The sequence below is a fragment of the Diceros bicornis genome, chromosome 12, assembly GCF_020826845.1.
Source record: "Diceros bicornis minor isolate mBicDic1 chromosome 12, mDicBic1.mat.cur, whole genome shotgun sequence".
Lineage (NCBI taxonomy): Eukaryota > Metazoa > Chordata > Mammalia > Perissodactyla > Rhinocerotidae > Diceros > Diceros bicornis.
In genome coordinates this window covers 4,508,460-4,520,580 of record NC_080751.1, presented here as the reverse complement: position 1 = coordinate 4,520,580, position 12,121 = coordinate 4,508,460, and the positions used below count along the sequence as shown (strand labels likewise).

General features: G+C 45.1%; 1 protein-coding gene and 1 pseudogene across 1 annotated transcript in view; both read right to left on the bottom strand.

The window, feature by feature from the left end:
• Positions 1-12,121, bottom strand: part of CAPG (capping actin protein, gelsolin like) — a 257,079-nt gene that overhangs the window by 45,163 nt on the left and 199,795 nt on the right. The window lies entirely within an intron of this gene.
• Positions 6,521-6,879, bottom strand: LOC131412260 (large ribosomal subunit protein eL34-like; annotated as a pseudogene).

Genomic DNA, 12,121 nt, shown 5'->3' with positions numbered 1-12,121 from the left:
GAGGGAGGATAAAGTCCCCTGCTCTGAACATTCCTTGAGAATGGACAGGAAGCAACCAGAGAGAAACCTCCCACGGCAGGCCCACGTTCCGGTGCTGTCTCCTCTTCACGGTCCTCCACCTGTCACTGCACTTGATGCCCAAGGCCCCAGTGAAGAAGGACAGACAGCATTGGCCTCAATTCTCAGACAGAGAAGCTGAAGAGCCAAGATGTTAAGGACACTCAAGGTCACACAGCAAACTGGGGCACCCCGGTTTTCCTGTACCCTCACCCTGTCTCCCTAATATCTTCCCTAATAGCTAAATGACCTCGAGTTCTTAAATATCTCATTGTCACAACTAGACTGTGGACATCTCAAGGGCAGGGTCAAGGATGCTCTTCTTTGTCGCCCCTCCGAGCTGGACTCTGAGCTGGGCCTGTGCAGCCCCTCAGCAGTGCTCAACGATGTCGCCTGAATCAAGTGAGAAAAGCAGAAGATGCGCTGTTCTTCCAGGGGCAGCCCAAGGCCCTGAAGTTTGCTACCTGGACACACACACATCCCTGACCACCCAACTCCCTGACCCACAGGCCCTGCACCTCGTTAGTTCTTTTCCTGTGCAGTTGACTCACTTAACACCCCTGCTCAGAAGGCCAAGGCCGTGGGTTGGCTCCACAGGGGTGGAATTAGGCAAAACATTCTGTTCCTCGCCAGTGAACTGTACAGAGTGTTGCAAATTGCAACTGGATGACAAAAAGAGACTGTCCCTCCGTGCAATACAAAGTGCACAGTTCTCTAGCTGAAGGGGGTGATTTCCTCTGTGATCCTCTCCTCCTCCTAACTCCTCCCCACCCCCACCTCTATGAATCTGGGGTTTCTCTAGGGTGAGCCCTGGTCCATCCTCCTGTTGTCTTTTATGTAAAGGCTCACTCCAGTAATGCAGGTCTCTCTCTAAAGCTCACAGAGTGCCCAGAATGATTAGAAAAGCTTCTCAGAAAGCAGGGTAATAAGAAGGGACAGTGCCTCCAAAAGGCATGAGCTGTGCCTGTTTAGTGATGCAGCAGGAACAAGGAGGAGAATTTATTTATTTCAGAGAACAGAAAGTATCTGCCATGGCTATTTTGTGAATTCAGGTTCAGTTCTAGAGTGGGCGTGAGGACATCAGTGAGGCGAGGGACCCTGGGCGGAGGGGCTGGCAGGGAAGCCTCTGAACCAGAGGGTCTGCTGACTTGAGAGGACTGGGAGGCTGTGCTGCTGCGGGGGGAGAAGAACAGGTGGAATTTGGGGGCCTGGAATCAGAGAGGGGATTCCTGAGAAAGGAGAAAGGTGAGGGAATGGCGAATCTAAGCTGTGGCAGGTCAGGGGTTACAGAGAAGAAACTTGGACGCTCCCCCTAAAAATCAGTGTACTCACAAAAGAACTCATCTGCTCCAACAACTGGCTCCCCTTTCTGCTTCCTCATCCTGCTCAAGGCGTCACCATGCTTATGGTCTGGGCACCGGGTCTAGGCCCAGAATCTCACCTGACTCTCTCCAGGCTCCCCAGGGACCAAAGCTCTATTGTGGGATCTCAGGCGTGCCTTCCTAGAATTCCAGCCCTGGCCTCCTGCCAAGCCCTGCTCCCCACCACCCTCCATTGCCTTGTTCCCATTAAAAAATGGTCAATTTCTTTAACATAGCCGTATTGATACCGTTCCTCCAGAAAACCTGCTGACAAAGTGCTACTAGAATCACTCACCTACAGCCTGGACTTGGTCAGTAATACTAGCAACAGCAACACAGCATTCACAGCTAGTGAACACATACTCCCTGTGACCTCTAAGTCTCCACTCTTTCTTGGTTTCTCTTCTATATCACTGGCTCCTCCTTCTCTGTATATTTTTCTGGTTCCTCTTCATTTTCCTGACTTAGGTCTAAACATTGGAGGGCCCCTCAATCCTCCTTCTCTTCTCTGTCCTTGTTTATACCAGATCACCTCATCCAGGTTCATAGATTGAAGGTCTATCTCTCTATGCTGACAGCTCCTAAATTTATATCTGTAGCCCCGGCCTGTTCCCTGAACTCCAGGCTTGAATACTCAACTCCTACTCAATGCCCACCTGGACATCTAAAAGACATGGCCCACACACTATCCAAAACCAAACCTTTATTTTTCCCCCAAACCTGTTCATTCCACAGCCTTCCCTAGCTCCGGAAATGGCTACATGGCACCTTCATTCTTCCAGCGCTCAGACCAAAACCAGTTTAAGCACTCTTCTTTGATGTGTTTCTTTTACTCACGCGCCACAGTCAATGTATCAGCAAATCCCTTTGGTTCTACCTTCAAAATATATCCACCACTTCCCCTGCTGCCACTGTTCCTAGCCACTGAGGTCTTGACCACGGCCTCCTGGGCTCCATGTCCTGGCCCACTCCCACCTCCCTGGTTTCGTCTCCTGCCACTCCTCCTGCTTTGCTCCTGCTGCACCAGCCTTCTTGCTGCTCCTCAGGCAAAGCGGCCCACTCTTGCCTCAAGGCATTTGACTGTTGTCCTCTCACCTGGAATTCTCTCCCCCAGACACTCACATTGCTGGCTCTCTCATTTTCTTGTGGTCCCTGCCCAGATGTCACCTCCTCAGTGACACCTCCCCAGACCACCCTATTTAAGATAACAAACCCTCCCACACTCCGCACTCTATATCCCTCTTGTTTGCATTTTTTTTCATTGCACTTATTACCACCTGGCATATCACATGTGTATTCATATAAAAATAAAATATTACATATTTCTCAGTTGTTTATTATCTGCCTCTCCCCTCTAGAATATCAAACCCCATGAAAGTGGAGAATTGGAATTGCGTACTGCTAGACTCCAGCTCTAGAACAGTGCCTAGCTCATAGTTCAGTAGTTATTAAAGTTGTTGAATCTATCAGGCGTAGAGAGGCTAAATTCATTTCCCAAGGCCACAAAACTAGCAAACGTAGAAACTCAGAGGGTTAGCTAACTTGCCCAAGGTCACAGAGTGAAGGGCAAAGCTGGGATTCAAGCCCAGGTCTGAATTAACCACTGCTCTTTCCAGCTCTCGATCCTTCCAAGGCCAACCACCTGCATTTGCCCAACTGCCACCTTCCTGGACAGTATCCTGCCCTTCAGCCTCTCCCTTGTTCAGTTCACTCTTTAGAAAACATAAGAAAGTTTATGTGCTATGTATAATTATAGCATAATATATGCTTAGCCTAGAAAATATTTTTAAAAAGTAGAAAGAAAAAAAATATCAATTGCCCAGAATCCAGAGACCATCACGGTTACTATGTTGTTACTTTATTCCAGTCTTTTCTATGACATTTGTGCATAATAGGGATCATCATTATAATCCAGCCACTAGTCACAAATCCTTGGTTCTAATCTCAACATAAGAGAAGTGAAGGTGTATGATGGGTGTAGAAAGACAGGCAGGCTTTGGAGAGAAGACACAAAGACAGGAGGTCTCCCCAGGCAGAGACAGACTAGCAGGAATGCACAAGAAGGATCTGAGGGGCTGAGGTGGGGAATGTGGATTGCTGTCTCAAAAGGATCTCTAGGCAAAGTCAGGGGTACAATCAGGTGGGAGGAAGGTGAGGAGAGCTAAGAACAACAGCCGAGGCTGTGGAATTTGGACTCAAAAAAGGAAGCCTCCAGAGATTCCTGCATGTGGGGTGGAGATACTGGAAATAGGGAGACCATTTAGAGATAAAGGGCTCTTATCAGAGATAATTCAGAGGCAGAAGCAATAGAATGGAATGTGGAGGTCATAAGAAAGGGAGGACTCAGAGATCACTCCGAAGGTGAGTGGCTGAGTGACTGGGTGAAAAGTGGTGGTGTTAGTGAGACTCACAAAGAGGGAATGTGGCCTGATGCACTCAGTTCTGGATGTTGAGAAGTGGTAGACGCAGTTCTATAAGTGGCAATGACCTAAAGGAGTTTGTAAATGCAGATGTTTCCCTGAGAAAGGAGAAACTGGTGAGGGAAACAAAGGGTGAGAAATGAACATAGGGCCTTCTCCAGCCAAGACCCTCCGAAGACACTGCCCCCCAGACCAAACCTGCACTCACTTGCCTGCACTCACTTGAAGGGCCCACCATATTCCAGGCCTACTTGCCTCCTCCTGCCTTCCTCTGCCTCCACTCAGGGAGGCCCTCCTCTCCTGATGGACCAGCACCTTCTCCAGCACTAACTGTCCAGCCACACCGCTTAGCTTGTCCCCATGTGCTGGGTGCAGCGTTCCCTGATGGGTTCCCATGTCTTGCTCCCTAACCTCTCTCTCTGCTCCGGGGTCTCCTGGCTATGTATGCTTGGAGCCACAGCAGCAGGCACACAGCAGAACCTCCACAAATGCCCCATGCCTTGAATTCCCTTTCCACGCTTCTCTCACCATCCAATCCCCGACTCTATCCGCTTCACTTCCCACTAATGGCTGCGCTTGACTCTGAGAGTTGCAGGTAACCTTGGGGTATTTGTGTCAAACATTGCTGATTGGGGCTAACTTAGCCATGTAAGGGTGGTTTCCAGTACAAACTCCTCCATCAACTACCCACACCAGCTTTAATGTGCCGACAAATCGCCTGGGATTCTTGTTAAAATGCAGATTCTGGTTTGGTGGCCTGGGGTGGGCCCGGGATCCTGAGTTCCTAACAAGCTCCCAGGTGATACTGATGGAGTACACTTTGAGTAATGAGGACCTGGGTGCCTTTGGGTGTCGGTTTAACCCCTCTTGGCCCCAGTTTTCTCATCCACCAAATAGGGCTCTGACCACCTCACTGGGTTACCACAGGATCAAATGAGTTAGTGTTCCTGAAAATAAAACAAAAACCAAAGGCACCGAACGAATGTCAGATGTCACCACCTATCTCATGCGTTGCTGCCAGGATGAGTGTGATAAAGTACACAAAAGGCCTTAGCAAGTGTGCAGTAGATATTAGTTGCTCCCCCTCCGGAGGCTGCAAGGTTGTATGCATAATGGCCTGATGCCTGGGCAGGGAGACTGTTCTCAAATTTCAGACAAATAAGGGATTACTCTGAGCTAGGGTGGAGGCAGGAGGATGGAAAGGAGGGAACGTGTTAGGGGGACCCAGTTCCACAAGGCCTGGCTACAACAGAGCTGAGAAAGCACAGGCCTGGGCCTTTCCAAGGGGATCCCACCCCCACTCCCCAAAGCAAAACTGTGTCTCTAGAAGCCGGCCAGAGCTCCATGCTCTCCCCCCAAAACCCCCACCAACTCAGCTCCCGGGTCTCCAATAATGCTGCATGCTTAGGCTGCCCTGCTTGTCTGACCCCTCCTACCCTCGGAATCTGGCATTGACCTGGACCACATCCCCTCGTCTCCTCCCATCACCCCGTTACACATGACCTTTGATGTTCGTGACAGACTTCCACACCGACGCCAGCCTATTCTGGGTGGAGTTCCATTCTGCCTGATCTGTGTGACAGGTTGTACACCCACTGCCATCTCACAGCTAGTTACAGTGGGATGAGTGTGAAAGCCATTACCAGCAGCGGGTGACTACGCTGTGGTGACTAACTGGGTACCTGTGCCAAGGGAGAAGATTTGAAAATAATTCCTAGGTTTCAAGCCTGGGAGGTGGAAGAACGATGGGTTCAATCTGGAGCGTTGAGCTGTGGGGCCAGCAATGGTGGGGTAGCAAAGTGGAAGTTGGAGGCAGGTAGAAGTGTGGGACTGGAGTTACCAGAGAGGTCAGGTGGGGATGGGGGGTTTAGAGACACTCATATAGATGTAATTGCTGAATCTGTGTAGAGAGAAAAGAGCAGAAGACTGAAGATTAGACATTTGGGAACATCTCCGTCAACCCATGAAACCAAAATAAATTCCCAGGAGACAGTCATTCTGACCAAATTCTCAAACACACTGTGTTCTCTCTCGGGTCGCAAACGGCTTCCATCCTGGCCCTATCATGCAAGGGGCTATAGAGCGGAGGGCAGGAAGGCAGTTGGGGCCTGGGCCTCACTTTTTCCACAGGTCTCAAATTTAGACTCTTGGTGTTATTTCCAAATAGGATTATATGTACAGTCACAGAAAGGCCCTGAGAGAAATGAAAAGAAAGATATTTATCAATCATATTTAAATGTGTGGCTCAGTGACTGGTCTTGCTGCCTAAAATGCACAACGGATTCATATTTCCCTAAAATTCTGTGAATAGTACAATTATATTTTATTGCATCTTTTATGTTAAAGTATTAGTCAGTTACAGGTGAACATTTAAAATCTACCGCAATTTTGTAATCCTACCCTGGCATTCTTCATTGTTTAATAAAGGAGTCCCCAAAATCAGAACTGAGGAAGACTGTCTTTGCTTCTGTTTCTGACCAAATAGCCAAGAAGTCTAGCTCCTGGTCTTCAGGGATTTTGCTATTCAGCCTGAGTTATCAACTGATGTCCTCAGCTACTTCTGAAGTCAATTTGTCCTGGAGTCTGAATTCACCTGGACTCAGAATATTTTTCTTTAACTCTACCTCCCACCTTAGGCTTAACTTACCCTTAAAAAATTTTTTTTAATAATTCAAAAAAACTTCATGTTTTAATTTTAGCTCTCTGACTTGGTGCCTGAGCCTTCAACACTTTCACAACGATTTTCTGCTCCTCAATAAGGAAATCACGCTTCTTCGTGTCACAGACACATTTAGCACACATGGCACCACCACAGGCCCTGCTGACATGTTTTTCATTTGACAACCTCATAAGAACTTTAGTCTCACAGCACAAACTCCTCGAAGTCAGCCTGGGCACATGCCGCATGCAGATTCTGGTGCTTTCCCAAGCTTCTTGGTATAAAGGGAAACAATTCTATCACCAGGGATTCAGGATTGCCTAGTTTTGTTAGAGGCTGTATTGTAGGATAGCCTACAACAGTATGTCAAGTGCTAGACCATTCTGAATGCCTCTAGACACCATCCCCAGAAAAAATTTTTTACTTTTAATTTTGGTAAAATGCATATAACATAAAATTTGCCATCTTAGCCATTTTTAAGTGTACAGTTCAGTAGTGTTAAGTACATTCACATTATTGTGCAACCAATTTCCAGAACTCTTTTCATCTTGTGAAGCTGAAGTTCTGTACCCATTAAATAACAACGCCCCATTGCCCTCTTCCTTTAGCCCCTGGCAACCACCATTCCACTTTCTGTCTCTATGATTACCTATTTATCCATCGATGGACACCTGCGTTGCTTTCACCTTTTGGCTATTGTGAATGACGCTGCTATGAGCATGGGTGTGCAAATATCTCTTTGCGACTCTGCTTTCAATTCTTTTGGATATATACCCAGAAGTGGAATTGCTGGATCATATGATAATTCTATTTTTAATATTTTGAGGAATGAACATACTGTTTTCCATAAGTGGATGCACCATTTTACATTCCCACAAACAGTGCAGGTTCCAACTTCTCCACACCTTTGAGAACACTTGTTATTTTATTTTCTGCTTTTTTGGTAGTAGCCATCCTAATGGGTGTGAGGTGGTATCTCATTGTGGTTTTGATTTGCATTTTTCTAATGATTAGTAATATTGAGCATCTTTTCACGTGTTTATTGGCCATTTGTGTATCTTTTCTGGAGAAATGTCTATTCACCTCCTTTGCCCATTTTTTAAGAGTTGTTTGTTTTAGTTTTTGTTGTTTAGTTGTAGGAGTTCTTTATATACTGGAGATTAACCTCTTATCAGATATATGATTTGCAAATATTTTCTCCTATTCCATATGTTGCCTTTTCATTCTGTTGATTGTGTCCTTCGATGCACAGAAGTTTTTTATTTTAATTTTTTTTGTATGAGAAAGATCAGCCCTGAGCTAACATCTGATGCCAATCCTCCTCTTTTTGCCGAGGAAGATTGGCCCTCAGCTAACATCCGTGCCCATCTTCCTCTACTTTATATGGGACACCGCCACAGCATGGCTTGACAAGCGGTGCTTCAGTGCACGCCGGGGACCCGAACCTGGGAAACCTTGGGCCGCCCAAGCGGAGCGTGTGCACTTAAGTGCTGCACCACCAGGCTGGCCTCAGAAGTTTTTTATTTTAATGTAGTATAATTTATATATTTTTACTTTAGTTGCCTTTGCATTTGGTATCGCATATAAGAAATCATTGTCAAATCCAGTGTCATGAAGCTTTTACCCTATGTTTTCTTCTAAGAGTTTTATAGTTCCAGCTCTTATGTTTAGGTCTTTCATTCATTGTTTTTTTTTTTTTAAATTCCATCTGTTTCATTTTATTTTACTGTTTTTGTGTGAGGAAGATCAGCCCTGAGCTAACATGCAATGCCAATCCTTCTCTTTTTGCTGAGGAAGACTGGCCCTGGGTTAACATCTGTGCCCATCTTCTTCTACTTTATATGGGACGCCGCCACAGCATAGCATGGCTTGACAAGCCATGCGTTGGTCGGCGCCCGGGATCCCAATCTGCGAACCCCGGGCCACTGGTGCAGAGCACACGCACTTAACTGCTACGCCACCGGGCCGGCCCCATCATTCATTTTGAGTTAATTTTTTTATATGGTGTAAGGTAAGGCCTCTTTTGTTTTGAAAGCAACATTTTTTTCTGATTATAAAATTAATTCATGTTCGTTGTAGAAACTTTGGAAAAGTATAAGCAAAATAAAAATAATTCCTAATCAGTGGTGTGCTGGTAAAACTGCTTGATTTATGGTGTTTGCCAATTTCACCATGGTCGATTTTAACCAACTTCAAACTACCTATGTAATATCACTAAATGCAGAGTAGGAAAGAAATGCACAATTGGCTCACACACTGTTGCTATTAATCCACCACCTGGCCATAGCAATAACCTGTGTATGTGGCAGTCACTCATAGTCAGCTATCCCATGGCCGTTTCCTATCCTCTTCTACCTTAGCCACTTCCACTGCAACTCGGGGTGTCATGTGACCTAGTGACTTACTGCTGGCTAATGAGATTGAGAGGAAATCTTTTTAGGGGAATTTGGGGAAAGTTTTTCCTTCTCTGATAAATATAAAGAAGCATGCTAATGAGGTCCTTCTCTGCCTCCCTGTTGCTCCCTGCCTTTGGATGTGATTTTGTGAGTATATGATGCTTGGAGTTGATGCAGCCTTCTTGTGAGTATGAGGAGAAGACCGTGAGAATTTTAGAGATGCAACTCAGCAACTGGACTTTGTGGAACTGCTGAACTAAACCCGAGAAATGCCTATCTTCAGATTTCTTAAGTAAATAACAAAATTTTTATGGTTTAAACCAGGGATCAGCACACTCTTTCTGTAAAGGGCCAGATAGTAAATATTTTAGGCTTTGTGGGCTGTACAGTGTCTATCACAACTACTCAACTCTACTGTTGTAGCATGAAAACAACTGTAGACAACACGTAATAGAATGAACATAGCTGTGTTCCAACAAAACTTTATTATGGACACTGAAATTTGAATTTTATGTAATCTTTTTTTTTTTGTTTTTTTTGGTGAGGAAGATTAGCCCTGATCTAACATCTGTTGCCAATCCTCCTCTTTTTGCTGAGGAAGATTGGCCCTGAGCTAACATCCGTGCCCGTCTTCCTCTACTTTATATGTGGGACACCTGCCACAGCATGGCTTGATAAGCAGTGCATAGGTCCACACCTAGGATCCAAAACTGTGAATCCCAGGCCACCGAAGTGGAGCTTTCGAACTTAAGCACTAGGCCACGGGGCTGGTCCCAGAATTTTATGTAATCTTAACATTTCACAAAATCTTATTCTTCTTTTGATTTCAGTTCAATTATTTAAAAATTTAAAAACTATTCTTAGCTCGTGCGCTCTACAAAAACAGGTGACAGTCCAGATTTGGTCTGTGGGCCATAGTTTGCTCACCCCTGGTTGAAGTCCCCACTAGTTGGATATTCTGTTCCTGCAACCAAAAGTAGTCCTAGTCCTAGTTGAATAAAGGACTGTCCTTAAACACACACACAACTGAGCTTCATCCACTTTTAATCCCAGAGGAGTCAAAGATGCAGAGCTGATTTTACCCATAGTTGATTTTACCTAACATTAATCAACACACACTAGGAAACATATTGAACATGCTGAAATTGGAATAACACAATAATATTATATAATAATCACATATAATATTATAACATAATACTCCCCGGTTGACAAGCCCCATACGCACATGGGGCTTCCAATTAACTTTTCTGTGTCCCACTCTTAAATATGTGTGTAGACAAGAGTCCCAAGGATGATGGCCAAGAGACCTCATGACCACCCTAAATAGCAGCCCTAAAGAGCAGCCCGTACAGTACAGACTGGATCAGGTCAAAGGCACTGGGAGAGATTTCTTCAAGATGATGAAACTGATGGAACACTCATTGCATTTGAACACGTTGAGAGATTAATACCATTCTGGCAGGAGGGGAAATTTGGGATTGAATTAGCAATAAGTACATAGAAAATCAGGCAAATGAAAAACAAGATATGTAGTAACTCTGGAGATAACAGAATTGTGCAGGAAATGAAACATAACCCATTGGGATAATTGAGAGGTCGGGGTGGGACGGGGAGGGTGTGGTCTGTGGGAAGTCGATCCTCACCTTCTATAATAAGAAGTCGATATATAGCACCTAAAACTCTTCATTAGTGCCAGCAGCAACACCACCCCCTTTCTAATATATTCTCTGTTTTTGCTTCAGCTCATCAGAATTGTCTTCTATTGCTTGAAACTAAAAGAATCCTAGCTGAAACCTTAGGCATGTGGTCTCTGGCTAATCACTTCCCGTCCCTGGGTCTGGAGCTCCTCACCCATGTAACAGTCCCTATTCTTTGATTCTGTACATCTTTCAACTTTCTTCACCTCCTCTCTCCCCTACTCAGCTTCCTACTGGTATCTGCCACACCCATTTACCAAACTAAACTTCCCTTGGGGTGTGTGCCCTGGTCATGTTGTGTCACAGTGAGAGATGTTGAGAAACCCTGAGTGCAGAAAGCCTGCCCAGGCAGGGCCTGGGGGAAGGGATGGGGGACAGAACTCTGAGTTTCCAGTATTCAGGTGCAATTACTGCTCCCTAATCTTGGACTTACAGAGTCTAAGATTTGATTGTCTACCCTTTAAATTGCAAGTTGATTTATTTACAATTTTTATCCCACCTATCTCTTAGACAAATTTGAATCAACGTTACAAAATTAATAAAATATAGGCAAAGACAATTAAAAAATAAAGACAGATGGGGCCAGCCTGGTGGCGTAGTGGTTAAGTTTGTGCTCTCCGCTTTGGTGGCCCAGAGTTTGCAGGTTCAGATCCCGGGCACAGACCTATGAACCGCTTATCAAGCCATGCTGTGGCAGGCATCCCACATATGAAGTAGAGAAAGATGGGCACAGACGTTAGCCCAGGGCCAATCTTCCTCAGCAAAAAGAGGAGTATTGGCAGCAGATGTTAGCTCAGGGCTAGTCTTCCTCAATAAATAAGTAAAGACAGACCAAAGCTCAAGTAAAAAGATCGGGGAAATGAAGGTTTCAAGGATCTTGTGATGATGGATTGCTTTAATGAGGTGCCAAATCTTGTTCTAAGTAGGTTGGTGGATAAGACAAAATAGAAATCACATCATTTGAGAGTTATTTCACATTCAAAAAACATTTATTGACTACTGAATGACTCAGGATTATGTTTGGCTGCATAGAACAGAAAAAAGCTAACAGCAGTATGTTTATTTTGAGAGTAAAATAAGTCTAGAAGTAGGGAAACCAGGGTTTGTATGACATCTTTCTGGTCATCAGGGACCCAAGATCCCTCACCGTTCAATATGGCTTTTCAAGCCATGGCTATGACATTTGCATTCCAGGTAGAAGTGAAGAGGAAGAGGGAGAAGGGATTTTCCCCTCTGTTTTAAGGAGACTACCAGGAAGTCCCACATAATACTTCCACTTACATTTTAACATCCTGAACTTAATCACATGGACGCATTCAGCTACAAAGGAATCCGGGAAATGTCATCTTTTAGCTGGGTGCATTGCTACCCCAATTGGGCTCATGAATGAATGCTGAGGTAGGCAATAGCAGTTTCTGCTACAAACACTCACTATGTGGCAGGTGCTTCTGGGCCCAAGAAATACAAAGAAAAGACAACACAGTCCTTGCCCTGAAAGAATTCATAAATTCTCAGAAAGCATTAATAA